Genomic DNA, 11,603 nt, shown 5'->3' on the forward strand with positions numbered 1-11,603 from the left:
TGGAAAAAAAATAGCTTGATTAAAAATACTCAACATGGCTTTATGAGGGTCAGTTCATGCCTTATAACCTGTCTTGAGTTCCTTGAGAACGTAATGAGACACGTTGATGAACGTTGAGCAGTGGGTGTGGAGTATATGGATTTCAATGAGGCATTTGATAAGGTTCCCGAAGGTAGCCTCATGCAGACGACTTGGAGATGTGCAATACAGGAAATGTGCGCTGCTTGGATACAGAACAGGCTGGCCGAACGAGGACAGCGAGTGGTTTTGGATGGAAAGTATTCCGCCTAGAGAATGGTGAACAGTGTTGTTCAGCAGTGGTCAGTTCTTGAGTCTCTGTTCTTTGCGGTTTATAAATGTATTAGATGAGTAATTGGAAGTGTGATTTGGTAATTCGACGTTGACACAAAAGTCAGTGGATTTGCAGGCAGCATCGAGTACTGTCCCAGGCTAAAACATGACATTGACAGGATGCAGAGCCGGAAGGAGAAGTGGCTGATGGAGTTCAACTTGGATAGACTGAATTGATTCATTCTGGACAGTCGAATTTGAATGCTAAATGCGAAGTCAAAGATTATCGGCAGTGTGGAGGAACTGCAGGATCTTGTGGTCCATGTACACAGATCGCTCACCGTTGCCACACAAGCTGAGCGGGTTGTTATGCATGTGTGTGGTGCTTGGGTTTCATTAAGGGGGAAATGAGTTTAAAAGACGCGATAGTTTGCTGCAGTTCTGCAAAATCCTTTTTAGGCCACAGTTAGAATATTTTGTCCAGTTCTGGTCGCTTCATTATTGGAAGGATGGAGATGAGGGTGCTGAGGAGATTGACCAGGATGCTTCCTGAACTGCATCCTCAGTGATCTCAGGCTGGAAAGACTGGAGAGAGAAGGAAGATATGTGATTTGATAGAGGTGTACAAAGTAATGAGAGACATAGTTAGAGTCGAGAGCTAGAGATTGCTGAAACAAGGTGTCATAGCCTTAAGGTGATTGGAGGAAATTATAGAGGAGATGTCAGAGGACGAGCCTTTGTACAGAGAGTGGTGGGTGCGTGGAATGCACTGCCAGTGGTGGTCATAAAGTCAATTACATAACGGAGAGTTAAGGGACTGCTTTACGAGCAACAGCACGGCATTAAATCAAGGTATGTATCGGTGTATTTGATCTTAGATTGAGATAAATGTTCAGCACAGCATGTTGGGCCGAAGTGCCTGTACTGTGCTGTACTCTTCTATATTCGAGTTCTACCCAGGAAGTATGGGATGCAGGGAGATTTACCTACTGGATTCATAATCGGTTGGCTGACAGAAGGCAGATAGTAGCTGGAGATAGAAAGCATTCTGCCTGGAGGTCAGTGTTGCATGGGGTCCTGCCGGGTCTGTTCTTGAGCTCTGCTCTTTACAGTTTTTATAAATGACTTGGATGAGGAGGTTGAGGGGTGGGTTAGTAAACTTTCAGCTGACCCAACGGTTGGAGATGCCATCGATAGTATCGAGGGCTATTGCAGTCTGCAACACGATATGGACAGGATGTGGAAATGGGCTGATAAATGGCAGATGGATTTCAAATTGGATAAATGCGAGGGATGCATGTTGGACGGTCGAACTCGAATGCTGAATATAGGATTAAAGTCAGAATTACTGGCAGTATGGAGGAACACAGGGATTTTGTTGAGCAAGTACATAGATCCCTCAAAGTTGCCACCCAAGTAGATAGGGTTGTTAAGAAAGCATATAGTGTTTAGGCTTTCATTAACACGGGAATCGAGCTTGAGAGCCGCTAGGTTTTGTTACAGGTCTACAAGTCCCTGGTGAGACTACACTTGGAATATTGCATCCAGTTTTGGAGGTCTTTCTTGTGTAGGAAAGATACAGAGGCTTTGGAGAGAGTACAAAGGAGGTTTACCAGAATGCTGCCTGGACTGGCGGGCTTGCCTTATGAAGAGAGGTTGAATAAGCTCGGACATTTCTCTCTGGAGAAAAGGTGGAAGAGAGGTGACATGGTCGAGGTAGATAAGATAATGCGAGGGATGGATCGAGTCAATAGCCAGAGACTTTTCCCCAGGGCAGTATTGACTGATACGAGTGGTCATATTTTTTTAATAATCCGGAGAAATGGATAGAGGGGACATCAGTGGAAGGTCCTTTTCACAGAGAGTTGGGAATGAATCGAATGCGTTGTCAGTGGTGGTGGTGGAAGAAGTGTCCTTAGGGACAATTAAGCGACTGCTGGACATGCACATGGATTGCAGTGAATTGAGAGGTGCGTAGGTTAAATTATTTTGTTTTGCATTGGGATTAACCCTCAGGTCCAACATCGTGTTCCTAAAGGGCCTGTTCTGTGCTGTGCTTTTCTATGTTTGCTCTCTGTTGTTATGTGTTCTATTTACTTTTATGTCTGAGCTGCGACAAAGTTTCTTCTCTGAACCAGAGCAACGAGACGAGTGTTTCACTTGACTCTCAAGTAATTGGTAATGTACATCAAATGATAAAATACAAATGGTAGGCAGTAATGGTCCTTAATATTGTTGTATTTTTAAAATTGCCATGGTAATATTTAACTCAATGGCGCTGCCAAAGCAGCTATGAAATTAACAGATGGAAAAATATGGGGAATGCTATCTCAATGTCATGCCGGGCTTCTGGTGTTATTGGCGTCACATTCATGAAGCCAGTACTCACTTTTCTGAGACTTTAGCTCAACCTGTGAAAGCATGAATTAGCTAGGCATTTTTTAACAGGCCATGTTCATTCATGGGTTTTGGGAGCCACCAGCAAGGGGCGAGTTTATTTGTCATCTGCACTTCGCAACGCAGCAGGTGACAGAAAGGTACCTTCTTGGACATGTTCTATCTAAGTGGTGCACACGCAGTGCTGATATGCAAGGGTATTCCAAAATTATTAAGAAGTGATCGTGAAAGAGAAGCAAATTAGCCCTTAGTCAGTTTGGCAAAATTCTCAGAAGACAATTTGCAGAGATTGGATCAACCATATTTATTTCGCGGACATTACCTGTGCAGAATTATCTAATATTCCCATTGATCACAGTTTTGCTCAGGATCCTTGTTGCCAAATTCAGGACGCCACATTCAGCCAAGTACTGCTTTGGTGGGAAGGGAAGTCACTCTGACCGCACCTCAAATGATATTGGAGTATCAGCTGAAACAAGGAAAATCAAAAGGATAGATCATGATTTGTTGGAAGAATGTGCTCACTGCTCTCACACGTTCAAAACAAAATTGTTACATGGACTTCCGATTCTATTAAGGAGACATTTTCCCTACTTGTAATGAGGCTGTGTACTTTAGTCCCATGATAACAGTTCACAAAGAAGCTCCACATTGTACCATGGGGAACATGTGTATCCAGCAGTGACAAAGAAGCAATATTGTCTGTTCCTCATGAACAGTGATAAATCCAAACTCATCATTGAATGATAACCAATAACGACACTCAGCAGCATCCATCACCCTCGTCGGAGACTGAAAACAGAAAGCGAGGGTTAGGGTAAGTGCGAGTAACAGGCAGATTTGTGTGACATACAGTAGGACTGGTAGAAGAGGAGTGTGAAAGGAGATGGTCAGTGGGAGGATTTGTAGCAGCAGCGGTAAGAGTACAAAGCAAGTAGGAATGTAAGGAAAGAGTAGGAAGAAGGTGGAGGAGTGACCATTGGAATGTGCACAACAGAGAAAATAGAGTACTTGGAAAAAAGAGATTGATGGGCGATCAAACATCAATGTTGAGGAAAACCGGACCTGGTTTCAATTGATAGTTGATGACACATTTCTTTTTTTCTAACACTTGATTCCCGTTCACATCATGCATACATTCTGTATTTATGTGTCCCCATCAATTACAGATGCCAATGTTTCTCCCCCAAAGTGTGTTGTCAACATTTTGCTCTTCTTTTCAATATGAAGAACAATGGGCAGTTATTCGAACAATTTGCTTCCAATTGAAGGTAGACATTAGATTTCAGTTTGATCTCAGACAGTGTGTCTTTAACAACTAATTTAAAGCAATATTTATTCTCACCACTTTATTTCATTAAAGCATACTTAATGAATGAGTCTATATCCATCCTGCAGATGAAAGCTACCTTAATCTCTGACTACTGCAGGGAATGTTGCAAAGAATATTCTCCACCTCACCTAAAATACCAAGTGCCAATATGTAGTCCAATATTAATGACAGACAAGTGTTATGAATAAGGCATGCAGATGGGGCCGAGTCAAAAAAAAGCAGAATTCATCTGCGTGTCCAAAATATTATTTGTGTTTCCGTCATAAAGATCTCAACTGCATCACTCTGTTAATTTACCGAAATAAGAAAAAAAGAAGAGACTGGAATTCTCCATTCGTCTTCTGAAAATAACATCTGGAGTTCAAGAAGAAAATTAGGGTTTGTTTGTGATATTCATTAATGTCGTTTGCCTATCTTATAAAATGCTGCATCTGGCGACCGACTTACTGCAATTAATACAAGAAGACAGCCAGAGAAGCCCTCGTTAATCCACTTTGAATCTGTTTCCCTTTTAAATCATAATTTTCCCTGTTATGTTTTTGGCCAAAATGGACAACCTCGCACTTAGCCCCGTCAAACTCCACCTGCAAAGTTCTCCCTCACGTTCCTGACGTGTCACTATTTATCTGTGAAATTTGTCTCCTCACCAAAACCTGTTTTCCAAACTCTTCCAGTATCAATTAAGAGGCAACCACGTTGCTGTGTGTCTGGAATCGCATGTCGGCCAGGCCAGAGCAGGCATTGATAGCAGTTTCCTTCCTTAAAAAAAAATTAACGAACTACTTGGGTTTTCCTGACAATCGATTCATGATCACCATTCGTGTCGTAATTCAAGATGTAAACTCAAACTCCACCATCTACCCTGGAAGGTTTCAAACCCAAGTACTGAGATCTTTATCTGTTCATTGGATTAACAATCGTGCGTTAATATGAGCGTTCCTATGACGCCGATTCGAATCCTGCACAATGAAACTACCTTGTGCCAGTATGACATGTCCCAATTTTGCTCAAATGTTATCCATGACATCAGAGTTAAAAAGAGTGCAAAGGTTTGCTTTTTAATCAGCAACTTCTGCTGCATGGACATTGCAACCTGGCGCAGCCATTGCTCCACAAACCTTGAAATCCTCATCGTCAAAAGCCGACCCTTGTATCGACAATTTGAATTTTTCGCTGTTTTACTAACTGCTGTGTACATACCGCCACAAGCAAATGTTGAGGAAGCTCAGGATGTGCTGGACTCCACTACGAACAGCCTGGAGATGGAATACCCCGTGGTCCTGTTTATTGTAACTAGCGATATAAATCAAGCCAATGAAGGGAAGGTGTTGCCCAAGGGCCACCAAAACATTATCTGCCTCACTGGAGACCGAACATTGTAGACCACTGCTACACCACTGTGAGGATGGCTACCGCTCCATTCCCCCACATTCATTTTGGGAAATCCGACCACAGTGCCGCTTTTCTTCACCCAGCGTGCAGTCAAAAGCTCAAGGAAGAGACCCTCTCACGGATGCAGGTCAAGTGCTGTTTTGAGCAGACAGAATTTCAACGCCAGCGCTGTTTTGAATCGGCTTACTGAGCCATGTTCAAACAATCCGCAGACACATTTGACGAGTACACCACAGTCATTATGAGCAAGTGTGTGGAGAACTGAATACCAATGAAATCATTCTGGGTGTTCCCCAACAAGACACACTGCATGACCCCGGACATACTGAACTTGCTAAAAACCTAGTGTGAGGCCTTCAGATCAGGGGAGACACTCAAAGATAAGGAATCCAAGAATTTTCTTCACAGAGCCTTTAGGACAGACAAGGATCAATACTGATCCAAACTAATAAATCAGACAGACAACCAGCGAATATGGTTAGGGCTGGATGACATCACAGGTGCTAAAAAGAGACAGTGCATGATAGCAGACGATGGCATACGCATTTTATGCTAGTTTGAGCAGAATTTCGGCGGAGAAGTAACACCTCTTCTGACAAGTCCCAACGAACCTGTCGAAACAGTCACTACATCATAAGTCCGATCAGTTTTCCTTTGTGTGAATCCAAGTAAAGCAATGGGATCAGAAGGAGCACCAGGATGTGCACTCAGAGCATGCACGGATCAACTGGAAGAGGTCTTCTTGGTGATCTTCAAACTGTACATGCAGCAGACCATTGTATCTGCCTGTCTCAAGAGGGCCAACATCATTTCTGTGCCTGAGAAGGCTCATGCAGCCTGTGTCAACGACGACTGCCCAGTTGCCGGAACTTCGGTGGTCATGAAGTGCTTTTAACTGCTGGTCACGGCATTAATCAACCCCCGCCTCCACACTACTCCTGACGGACTCCAATTTGCCCCTCGGACCAACAGATCCATATCAGACACCATATCACTTGCCCTTCACTCCTCCCAAGAACATCTTGACATCACATACAGCAACGTAAGAATCCTACTCAGTGATCACAGTTCAGCCTTCAACACAATTATCCCCTCGAGACTGATTGCTAAACTTAGTGATATCGGACTAAGTCCCACTCTCTGCAATTGGATCCTCAGTTTCCTGACTGACAGGCCACAATCAGTGAGACTGGGGACAATATTTCATCCTCACTAACACTCAACACTGGAGCATCCCCACGCCCCGCATCAACTGCATGGTCAGTTCTCAGATCCTACTGTACTCACCGAATATCCGTGACTGTTTCGCCAAATACCAGACTAATGTGATTTACAAGTTCGCGGATGACACCAACATCGTCGGTCGAACCTCAGAGGGCGACGAAACAGGCCACAGAAGGGAGGTGGAAGACCTGGAAAAATGGTGCACTGAGAACAACCTAGCTCTCAAATCTGACAAAACCCCAAGAAAATCATGAATGACTTTTGGCAGGATGGTACAAATGCTCCCCCACACATTAACATTACAGAGGATGAACGATTTGAGAGTGTCATTCTCCCGGGCGTTTCATTAACAGCAAGTTTTCTTGGACTGTTCATGTGGACACACGAGTTTCAAAGGCCGATTGGCGTCTCAACTTCCTCAGGCAGCTGAGTAAATTGGCATGACGGCGAATACTCTTGCCAACTTTTATAGATGCGCCATCGACTGCATTCTGTTTGGATGTATCATTAACTAGTGTGGCGACTGTACCATTCAAGATTGGAGATGGTCACAGAAAGTGGTGAACTCAGCCCGGACAATCACAAAAGTCAACTCCCATCGATAGAATCGATTTACCAGGCCTGCTGTCAAGGGAAGGCGACCAACATTCTCAAATAAACATCCAACACTGGCAATGTTTTTCTAAAACATCGACGTCGGAGAGAAGGTGCAGAAGGCAACAAGTACAAGCACCAGCCGATTTCGTAACAGTGTCTATCCGACTATTGTTAGAAAACTGAAAGGACTCACAAACTCTTAACATTTGTCTGCACCTGTGTTTTTGTTTTTGCCGCTGACAAATTATTCTTAACCTATCTATGCTACTTAACTCTGTGATCTCCTCTGTTGCTCGCTAGACACAGCTTTTCACTGTGCCTCGGTATACGTGACGATGAATTCAATTCAATTCAATTCAATTCAATCCAATTCAATTCTGGAAGATGGATGGCTTTTCACCTTGGTACAATTCCTCTCGTGCTCAGGAATATATTTTGTTTGAGAGGTGTTTGGCAATTGCCTAAGTATTTGCCACTGTACTTCAACTGCCCTGCCCTTCAAATCATATTGCCCAGTGCATTCCAGTACCAACGTCTTCCTCAGGCCAGTATAAATATTATTCCCCAACACCAAAACTCCCGTAAGACACCATTACTTTACTCTTTCAATCTGAATATTAATCTCCGGCATGTTGTGATCACCCGTTCCAAAAGGATACTTAAATCCATGGCCATTAATCAGTCCTTCCACATTATATCGCACTAAATCTGAAGTCTGCAGTTTTCTGGTTGATACATGTCATGTTGATCGAAGAAACAATCACTTGTACCCTTAATGAATCGTTCTCCGAGGCTAATCTTATAAGGTATTCAACCAGTCAATACGCATCTTCAGACCTCCCATAATCGCTTACGTGCTTCTCGCACAAGTCCTCTTATGCCCTGCATTATATTGTTCTCTTCTTTTGGTGGTGGGGTGGGAGTGGAATTCATTCCTTTTCATGGGTTTCTTCCTTTCCCTTGTATTTCCAACCAGAATGATGCATCATTCTTCTCCCACGTGCCAATAACATTTTTTGATTCAGCTTTTATATAATTCTTAACCAGTAGGTCGGCACGGTTGCTCAGTGGTTCGCACTGCTGCGTCACAGCTCCAGGCGCCCGGGTGAGAGTCCAGCCTTGGTAGACTGTCTGTGTCGCACATTCTACACATGTCTCCTTGGATTTCCCCGGGTGCTCCAGGTTATGCTGTAATCCAAAGATGCACAGGTTTATTGTATTGACCATGCCAGTAGTTTTCATGGATGTGTAGGTCAGGTGCATTGGCCAGCTGTAAATGCAGATTTATACCAAGGTCATCGAACATTACAGTGCAGTGCAAAGTCTTCAGTGCTCAATGTTGCGCCGTCCAGTCGAACCAACATTCTTAGATTTTCAACCATATATTGATCCCATGACCATTCAAATTTGGCGAATCTACTTCGATTGAATGGAAGGCATTTCACGCCTGTACTCGCCTCTGAATGTAAAAACTATCTCTGACACCTGTCCAATATCTACCACCCCTCAATTTAAGGCTATGTCCCATGGTGTTAGCTCTCACCATCTAAGGAAAAGGCTCTCACTGTCCACCCTATCTAACGCTCCGTTTATCTTACATGTCACAATTATGATAACTCTCAATTGTACTCTTTCTCAACTGAAACAACATCAAATCCCTCAGCCTTCCACATAAGATCTTCCTTCCGTTCCTGGCAACATCCTCGTAAATCGCCTCTGAACCCTTTCCAAAGCTTTCATGTCCTTCATATAATGTGGTGACCCAAACTACGCAATACCCCAAGTGCTGCTGTACCAGAGTTTTCTACAAATGCATCATGACCTCGTGACTCCAAAACGCAATCCTTCTCCCAGAAAAAGCTGACACATGGCATGCGTTCTTACCAACCTTATCAACATGGGTGGCAACTTTCAGGCATCTTTGTATGTTGACACCAAGTTCCCACTGCGCATCGAAACTGCCAAGAATCTTACCATTAGTCCAGTACCCTTTATTCCTGTTGGTTCTTCCAAAGTGAATCACATTGAACTGTATTTGGCACCACTCAGTACAGTTCTGAAATTTATCGACGTCCTTGTGTAATCTGATACTCTTCGTAATTGTCCACAGCTCGATCGACCTTGGTGTTGTCCGCAAATTGCCTAACTCATCTTTCTACACCCTCATCCAGATCATTTATAAGAATGACGAACAGCAGTAGCCCTAAACCTGATCCCTGCGGGTCCACCACTATTAAGTCAACTCCAGGATGAACATTTTCCGTCAAACACCACCCTCTGTTTTCTTTCAGCTCGACAATTTCTGAATCAAACTGCAAAATCGCCTTCAATCCCATGCCTCCAGATTTTGTGCAAATGTCTACTTTCGGGAATATTTTTAAACGCCTTACAGAAATGTTTATACATCACATCAAACGCTTTCCCCCCATCCACCTGTTTGATTCCATTCTCAAACAACTCAATAAGGTTTATGAGGAATGACGTAGACTTCACAAAACCGTGTTGAATATCCCTCATGAACTTATTCCTCTCTAAATGATTATAATTCCTATCAGTTATCACCATTTCCAACAAGTTACACACAATCAATGTTAAGTTGATTGGTGCATAATTATTAGGATTGTCTCCACTCCCCTTCTTGAACAACAGGAAAGGTTTTGCCTTCCTCCAGTCTTCTGGCACTCTTCCTGTAGACAATGAATGCAAAAGTTCAAAGTCAAAGACTCTGAAATCTAGTATGGGAATAGGTCTGGTTGGGTTACAATTCGGATGGTCAGGGTCGAGTTGTTGGACTGAAGGGCCTGTTTCAACACTGTAGAGGCTCTGTACTATGCTTCTATGAGCAGTTGCAGAACCGCTCCTTCTTGTCTATCCTTTCAGAATACTGAGTAACTTCGGACTTTAACACCTCAGCATTGACCTTCAAGCAATCTCCATCACGTCATACTTATTTGTCACTATTTGTGATATCAACCTATCAATTGTATTTCAAGCACTGCTTTCAATTTTCCACAAGGCTATTCAATAACTTCCATTGATTTGCTTTCTCTTTTAATATTATCGTCTGCTCTCTGCTTTCCACACTTTCCATTCTTATGTATTAATCCCTCATAATACTGAGCCTCATCTCTGTAATTTGCTTCAAACTACAACTGACATTTGAACTGTTATAGTTTCTTCACTCACCACCATCATTGGTCTGGCTATGCCTCTTTATGCTAGTCACATCTACCTATTGCTCATTTTCTGAACGGTTGCTTTGGTTCCCAACATCCTGCATTATTAGTTTAAATCCACACGTGTTGCACTATCGAACCCTTCCACTAGTATATTGGTGTCCCTTTTCTTACAGTTCCCACCTGCCCTGGAAGAGATTTTAATGCTGCAAACATATGAAGCGCTCCTCCCGCAACAATCATTTGGTCACATTTTGAGTGATACTATCTTTCAACCCTGCCGCATCTCAACATGGCACATGGAGTAATCTTGAAATTTAAATCACTAAGATACTGTTTTTGAGTTCCGCTCCATGACCTCTCTTTGCAGGAACGTGTTTCTCTACCTGCCTGTGTCATTGGTTCTAATGTGTACGACAGTTTCTGACTGTTCACGCGCACCCTTGGTATCTCCTCTGCATACTCAGAAACATCCTTGTCATTGGTACCAGTGATTCTTGTTCTGCAACAATGTACCTATTACCACGCTTACTGAGCATTTCCAGTAATTTCTCATTTTGTCACCAACTATGATTGTGTTTGGATAAAAGAAAACCGGTGCCACCCGGGATTGAAAATAAATCTGAATTTGAAGTCCTCCTAAATATCTAGATGTTTGGTTGTTCAACAATGTAAAATAATTTGTTTTTCAGTGCATGAACATCACTTTGTGTTCGTTAGTTAGCATTACAGTAAGTAGGATCTATAGGTATATCAGGAATAAAAGAATGATGAACAAAAGGTGAGGGACAATCAAGGATAGTAGTGGGAAGTTGTGCGTGGTGTCCAAAGAGAGAGGGAAAGCGCTAAATGAGCATTTTTCAACAATATAACAGTTAAAAAAGACGATGTTTTCGAGGCGAATACTGTGATACAGGTTGCATGACAAGACGGGATTGATGTCCATAAGGAGGAACAAATCTGGAAAGTATCAAAATAAATACGTCCCCTGGTCCGGATGAGATTTATTCTAGGACTCGCTGGGAACCCAGGGAGCAGACTAGCAGAGACTTTGGCTTTGATCTTTATGTTGTGATTTTCTGCAAGAATAGTGCCAGAAGACTGGAGGATAACAAATATTGTCCCCTTCTTCAAGAAGGGGATAAGAGACAACTGTGTTAAATGTAGACAAGTGAGCCTTACGTGTTTTTGTG

This window comes from Chiloscyllium punctatum, chromosome 43, assembly GCF_047496795.1.
Source record: "Chiloscyllium punctatum isolate Juve2018m chromosome 43, sChiPun1.3, whole genome shotgun sequence".
Lineage (NCBI taxonomy): Eukaryota > Metazoa > Chordata > Chondrichthyes > Orectolobiformes > Hemiscylliidae > Chiloscyllium > Chiloscyllium punctatum.